Source organism: Montipora foliosa, chromosome 9 (assembly GCF_036669935.1).
Source record: "Montipora foliosa isolate CH-2021 chromosome 9, ASM3666993v2, whole genome shotgun sequence".
NCBI lineage: Eukaryota > Metazoa > Cnidaria > Anthozoa > Scleractinia > Acroporidae > Montipora > Montipora foliosa.
The window spans coordinates 22,192,645-22,200,144 of NC_090877.1; the positions used below are offsets into that span (position 1 = coordinate 22,192,645).

The following is a 7,500-nucleotide window of genomic DNA, read 5'->3' on the forward strand; positions in this document are numbered from 1 at the left end:
GTACCCCTTTCCCCGTTTTTGCCAACCCATGTCATATGAGCAGGGGATATTGATGCAGCCTTGGTCATCTGCTTTTACACCCTTTTGGATGCCCGGGCAACATTTCTTTCTTCTGACATTGCAGTTTTGCAACTTCTCTTTGTTACTTGCTCTACTGCATGCCCAATCTCATTTTCTCTGCTTTTGAAAGTTACTGGATTCATTGAGGGAATATTTAATGTACACCGTAAATTATTTAGGTGGGTTTCACCGATTCCTGTATGAAGACACCCAAGAACAGCTCTTGAATTAACATCGTGACTGGGAGGACCTCTTTGACCACTCTTGTGTTCACTGGAGGTCTTGACAACATTCTCTATACCACACACTGCACAGGTAACTGAGAACACTGAGGCTAACCCATATTTTTTTTCTGCTTTTATGTTCCACAACGACAAATTGGCTGAAAATGAAATGACAGTATTGATACTCAGGAAAATCTGATACTTTGTTCTGACAGTGTGTCTTCTCCTTTAATTTGGAATGAATAAGCACAAGTAAATTTTCGCAACAACTAACAAAATTTCACAAATGCAGTGAATGCAATTTGTGGTCTGTGGACAATTGAAACTGCTTGTTTGTTCCAAATTCACCAAAAACATGTTTTGTGCTAACAATAGACTTACAATAATTTTTATTGTGTGACGCTTAGTTTAGGTAAGGGTAAGGTTTTCAGAACTTGCCCAAAAATTTAAGAACCAACCCCTGACTTTTTATGGCTGATTGCACATGAGAAGTTTTGTAATGTTTTGAAGATTTATTACGTGGAATGCCGAAGGCATCCACGTCTTAAAACCGGGCTGGAATCTTTTTTTTGTTGGTAGTCACAAATGTGCATACCCCACGGATATTGAATTAATCTCCGATCGGGTGGACTGATTTATTTTCCCTACGGTATTTCCAAACTTCCCTGCCCCGAGGAGAACTCCTATACTTCCCAAGCCATCACGATTTATCTCTGCTAGCGCGTTAGACCACTTCCGTCAGATAGGTGAAAGCAAACATTTATAATAGAACCTTTCCGCCCGCCATGATTGTTTCAGTATTAAACTATTCGATAAAGTGGATAGATGCTTTTTCTTTGAGAAAGGCAAGCTTTAAAGGTAAGGAGAATTTTCTACGTTATTTCTAGATCTTGCTTCGTACTTGTGTGTTCCACTGTGAACATTATTTTGCATACAACGAATACTTCATTAGAAGCATTTTGCATAGAACGAATACGTACTCCAATATTTCTTGGGAACCAGTTTGTTCGCCGTTTTGACGTAGAAAGGAAATAAGAAAATAGCTTTGAACGGCCAAACAAGATAAAAAATGAAATCAAGTTTAAAAAAAACGAATTAGCTATCGCCGTCACGGGGACTTCGCAGCCGTCCCCCATCCAAGTACTAACCTCATTCGGAGGAGCTTAACTTCAGCTAACACTTGGACTAGCATCAACGATTGTGATCTTTATGTTAAATTCGCACATAGATCTTGTCGAACTTTATAACACTTGAAAGAAAAAAAAACGCACTAACAAAAACCAGGTGTTATGCCGTCATTTTGTCACAGATGTATCCTTTGTTTCGTGAGTTGTCAGTAAACACGCAAGGTATAACTTGATCACAGGCGGCCGCTAAAATCGATGTCACTTCCGATTTTGCGATTTTACTTGTATGACCAAAAGTACGATAGAAAAATTGAACTCTGATGGAACGTAACAAAAATCTCCCGAAATGTTTTTCGCTGATGGCAAATTGTTTTATTCTCGATCGACACTTCCTAAAAGTTCCTTCTGCTCTCCTTAAAAACTACATATTAATATTTATTTACTTTTTCGTCAATATTTGTTTTGCATAAAGCAGGCTAGCAAAATCTGTACCTTGCTTTGTTCGCATTTTTGAGCGTTAAAATAGAATTTTTGGGCGTATGTTCCTGACAGCAAAAGTCGCTTATTTTAACGTCCCCCATCCAGATACTAACCCCACTGGAAAGAGGAAAAACTTCAGTAACATTGGTCTTGGAAAGGTGTCAGAAGCTCAGAGTACACGCTTAAGCTTGTGGTGAAAAAGAAGTTGTAAATGATCAACATATCGGCTTTGAAGCCAAATGTTTCTCGATTTCCTGTTATTTTCTTCAATCGTTCTGGGCTTAGTATTTTGCTGAACCACATGTCTTCTTACACATGTCTTCTTAGGTGGTATATAGCAAAGATGTCTACCATGGCACCGTAATGATTTACGATACCAAACAATGTCGTGTACTATTAGAGCTACATATTGTGCAAGGATTTGAAGCTCCTGGAAAAAACAAAACGCCACTCAGTTGACAGTTATGGAAAAAAACACTGTCAAGTTACTGCACTACCACACGCAATGCGTTCTTACTTTAAAAAATATCCCGTATCTCCTCAATTCTACCCACCCCCCCCCCCCCCCCGTAAACTTTTGTTTCATGTTTTCAACTTTTTGGTCACAGTTTCCTTTGCTTATTTTTGTTTTTCAAGATTGACTTCTTCTAATGTAAAGTTTTTCTGAATATCAGCCTTGAACAGCATTTGGGAGTAGAGGATAAAACTCGTTTTAAAACCCAGTTTCTGAACAACTGGCCCAGGATGATAAGATGATAACTGTGATTTGTAATAAGTTTTTCGGATGATTTAAGGCTGATCCTGTAATTTTTGGATGAAAGGAGTTAACGAAGCAAGTAAAACTGTAGGATTTGAATTAAGTCTCCTTCCAAAAAATAAATAAATAAAAGATCCCGTATCCTGATAACCTGCTAATAGGGCTTCGTTGTTTGCATTTGCAAATTTAGTAACATTAGTAATGAGTTTTTACAACAAAAAACTTTAAGTTATATTACAGATGTATCTTTCTAGTAATCTTTCGCCATTTTCCGAAGTCTACCTGTACTTGAAGTTCACTGTAACTGGACAATTTGTGTTAAAGGGTAACTGACGTCAAAATTTTCCCTTTTTTTTGTTGAACCAATACATTCCTCTTGGGTTAAAGAATCCAAAATGAGCAAATAAAAGATATTTTGTGCAAAACCAAATTTTCTACAAATTTCTTTTGATGCTCAATTGACGGCCATTTTGAAAACGTTCTGATCCAGGTCACGTGATGTGATACGTCACACGTGTGTAATGTAGTGAAAGGGTCATGGTAGATCTGAAAGTAACAACTTCACGGCTCTCGCTGTTCACAGGGGCACCCAACGAGAATTTAGTTCTAAACCACATAACATCGCTTTGTTAAACATATTTTCGTATTTAAACGGAAGATATAGGCATATTTTTATCCCCTAAAAATGTTTCATCTGTTCGGATTTCCTAGCTGAAAGTATAATGATCCGAAAACTATAGGGATCAAAGCTTACCTTTTTGAAAAATTCAGCCAGAAAAAAGGCTCCCGAAAATTCTAGGTGACCTTTTTAAGGTAAAAATCCGTTTAAAATGGGCAATTATACCATTCTTTAGATGTTCGAAAATCCTAGGACAGGCAGGCTAGCAAGAAATTTTACAACAAATGATCCGAAAATTCTAGATCTCAAATCGCCTTCCGAACAGATATTTTCCGAAAAGTGACGTTGGGTGCCCATGTGTTCAGCTCGCTGCCACAATTTACGAGGAAAAAAAATAAGGTTTCTTCTATTCTCCTATAAGCCACCTTTTAGAGACTATGAAATACGAAGAGGGAAATAAAATACTTCCTCTAAAAAGGTTGAATAATCGAAACGCGACGGATCGTGTCTATTCATAGCTGCAGGTGAGTTGCACGCCAGGTAAAACAGCGTTTAGGAAGAAATTACACGCAAGCTTTGTTTCTCATTTGCGACGGAAAACATGATGAAGTCAATCTTGTCCCGAAAGGTTACTCGTTTCAAAAAGTATACCACTGTCAGCTGAGTGAAGAGTAAACTACTCATGCTCGTTCATTTTGGTGTTTTATCTAAATAAAACAAGCCGACGGCCCCTGAGAGCGGAAACCACTTAAGTTCATGTGAAGAGACTTCCTTGAACCCAAAATATAAAACGCAGTGCCCTGGTTAAAAAATAAACGAACCAGAGACACATTCATGCTAAGGAAAATAATAAGCACGTAAATGTTTCTCAAATGACGATCGAAAGTTTAGAAAATATATACAATATAGCGCTCAGGTCATCCAAACTTGTACCACTCTAAGCCGCATTGAAATTTACGATATGGACGGAAAACAACAGGATTTAAAGCGAAGAAAACGAGATCCAGGGAAGCGCTGTGTGGAGATGTTTTCTAACAAAACAAATGCAGATGGAGTTAGCCTTCACCAGTTTCCAGCTGATGAAAGTGTGCGGCGACAGTGGTTGCATTTGTTCGATGGTCGCCACCTTCGGGTCACATTTGTAGCGACCATTTCTCAGCTAACAGAAGAAGGATTCGGTGCAAATAATGCTGGATTCAGCTCTAAGCTAGTATTTAAAAAGTCCACAGTTCCTTCTATTCATGCGTCTCCTACTCCCGAGCAAGTAAACGAAGCTCGAAGAATAAAAACAAAACTCCCTTTGTGTAACGAACAATCGAGGGTAGAAGACTCGAGCTCCGAGGTCACGCAGGACACTAAACTGTGTTTCTAGAAACAATCGTAGACAAAGACACGAGATTCAAAGATCAAACAATCCTTGATGTAAAATCACGTTTTAAACCAACGGAGACCTTCCACTGTAGCATTTTACTTCTTGTCGATCACCCGCCAAACATGAAAAACGGATTCGTCAAAGTGAGGCCTCAGGAATCCTTAGAACAAACTCCTAAAGGGTAACTTTCGAGGAAAACATTTCAAAATTTAAAAGACATTTGCGGGACAGAGGTGAACCCACGCAATTCGGTAGGAAAACTACTATCAGAAATCAAATTCACAAGGAGGGGCTCAGAGCTTAATTTTTTTAAAGGAAATAACAAAACACAAAAAGATATTTTACTTTTTGTGACACAATACCAGCCATCAGTGTCAAACCTAAAAGAAGCTTTACTCAAAAAATGGCATTGAATTCAAAATCAACCCCTACTTCGCCAAATTTTTAAAGCACCACTAATCATTTTGTACAAAAAAGGAAAATCCTTAACTATAAAAGGTTCTATACATGTTTTCACACAGGAAGGGAATCAGTGTGGCCTGTCACTCCTTGCATTTCTCAAATTTTTATTTTTCACTGCATCTACTTCTTGACAGCAGATGTTCTCTTCCTCCCTCCATGTTGACCCCAGTTTCCACACTGACACCTTGTAATAAAAGAATCAGTACAGTAAAATTTGTTATCACGATGTTGAAAAGACGAAATAGAGAACACAAGTTGTATTATTTATAGTTTCACCAAAATGAACAGTTATCAGCACTGCAACTGTTACAAACGTGACAGATAACTTAACTTCGGCTATAAACAAGGTACAAAGACCACAAAAGAGGGGAAAACAGAAGTTCACAATAAGTTAATATTAAGAGGATGTTTAATTCTAAGTACCTGTACGAATGCTATTTTTGCTGCGTTGCGTTTTATGGTGAAAGACGAGAAATCTTCAATCGTTCGCCAAATTCAATACTAAAGCGTCAAAACATGTACATGTATCATGTGGAAAACTACTCTCAAAAATGAATCCTTCCAAAGCACCTTCACAAGCTCGTATGTTTGTATTTTCAGTGTATTAAAACCTAAGTTTTGGAAGGTAATTGCGTGTAGCTTAAAAACACGTCGCTCCCATAGAATTCAAGAGTCTGCACATTGAAATCTTCTTACTTCATCGCTCCTATATTTAATAAGCGACTGAATTTGCATATTGCCTTCTGCTCTTTAAGAACGAGGCTTTGATAACAATGCACCTTATTCGTGTGCTAATGAGTGGATGGGTATTCTGTAATCTAGCCGCGATTGATTTTGAGATACTATAAAGGTAATGCACTCACCATTCGTCGCTTTCTTGATTGAGGCGACAGCGGCGTCCGGGGCTCTTGATCCTCTTTTGAATCGCGCGCTCGATTTTCATTTCTTCCTGGCAGTTCAAATCGCCAGAGCCTGATTTCACCAACAGGCTCCAAGGCCCTTTCATTATTTTCGCCTTCCATCGAAGGCTCAAAATCCGAAAATCGGACCCCGAGTTCGAGCTGCTCTCACCTGCACCACTGTTCGCTATATCTACTTTGCTTGGTGTACACACGTGTGACGTATCAGGTCACATGATCAAATTCTAAGCGTTTACGGCGGATGACTTACGAAGCGGCATTTATGACAGTTTTTCGAGCAAAAAAAGGCACAAAAAAGCATTCGAAGTACCTTGTGTCGGTTTCAATGTGTTACCTGAGGTATTTAGACAGTATTAAAAAAAAGTGACTTTCTAGCCGTCAGTTACCCTTTAACTGTTTGCGCATTCCACGGATACGCCCTTGTAGGCGTCTTGTTTTATGAGGTTTATCAACCTCATAATTGTTTCTTGGAAACCTGTTAATTTTATAGTCTCAAGGTTGTGTGTACTTGCCATAAAACTTAGAATTCATTTTGACTTTTCTTTAGTGTTGATTTTCTTTGAGCAGAAAATGTTTTTTCTCACCTGCTTTACAGTGCTGACAACATTTCAATGAACTTCTCAAAACATCCAAGTCCATTATTCTACTTCCATGTGGAATGCAATTTTCCTTGTTTGCTAGTTACTCTGGCCGCAGGCACGGCGGCCAGAGTTGAATTTTGCGAATGCGAATGTGAAGTGAAAAATGTCAGAAGTATTACGGAAACGGAAACCTATAACCATGCAAAAGTGTGTACTATTGCAACTACGAATAACGTTGATCGACGCAAGAACCAACATTTTGATCTGAGAGGTAAAGAGAATCTTGAAAACGCCATATTGAAAATTCAACAGCGCGAGTCCCATGTGAAAGCAAAACAAGTATGTACCGGGATCCGTATTATGATGTTTCTGTTTCTTGTAATTACTTGTTTTGAAATGTGGAGTAGAGGAACGTTAACGATTGTTCTTTTCAGTGGTGTCATTATAATAACAACCATCGCATGGATCATCTACAAGCAGTATGCAAGTTTATGTACTCTTATACGATGTTCACAAACGGTTTCTAATTCATCTGAAGACTGTATTATGCTCCCTGAAGTGAAACAGTTACATTCAAGTGTACGAAATTATTCAACGGCTCCAATAAAGTTAACGAAGAAACTTGGAATCAGGTCTCGTTATGAGATGTTTGTTTACACCAGCAATAAGAATTTATTCGAACGCCATAGGTCCCGACGGGAACGTGAACCAAGTAGAATACCAGTTAAAAAGCTAAAGCGACTGTCGAAGAAGAATCGAAAGCTGCAAGCGTTTGTTTTTTTATAAAATTCGGAAAAATACACCAAGGTCATCTAAAATTCATCGCTATGTTAAATTTAAATCGAAGTGGCATCGAAAAAGATTTAAAGAGATGCTTACATGTGTTTTACCCTTGTCA

At 38.4% G+C, this 7,500-nt stretch overlaps 1 protein-coding gene across 1 annotated transcript in view; it reads right to left on the reverse strand.

The window, feature by feature from the left end:
* The window catches only part of LOC137970927 (uncharacterized), a 1,987-nt gene extending 1,192 nt beyond the window's left edge, over positions 1 to 795 (reverse strand). The window contains exon 1 of the mRNA XM_068817593.1: positions 1 to 795. This exon is cut by the window's left edge and continues 1,192 nt beyond it. The gene's annotated coding sequence lies outside the window, so the exon portion shown is untranslated.
* Positions 796 to 7,500: the final 6,705 nt, after the last annotated feature.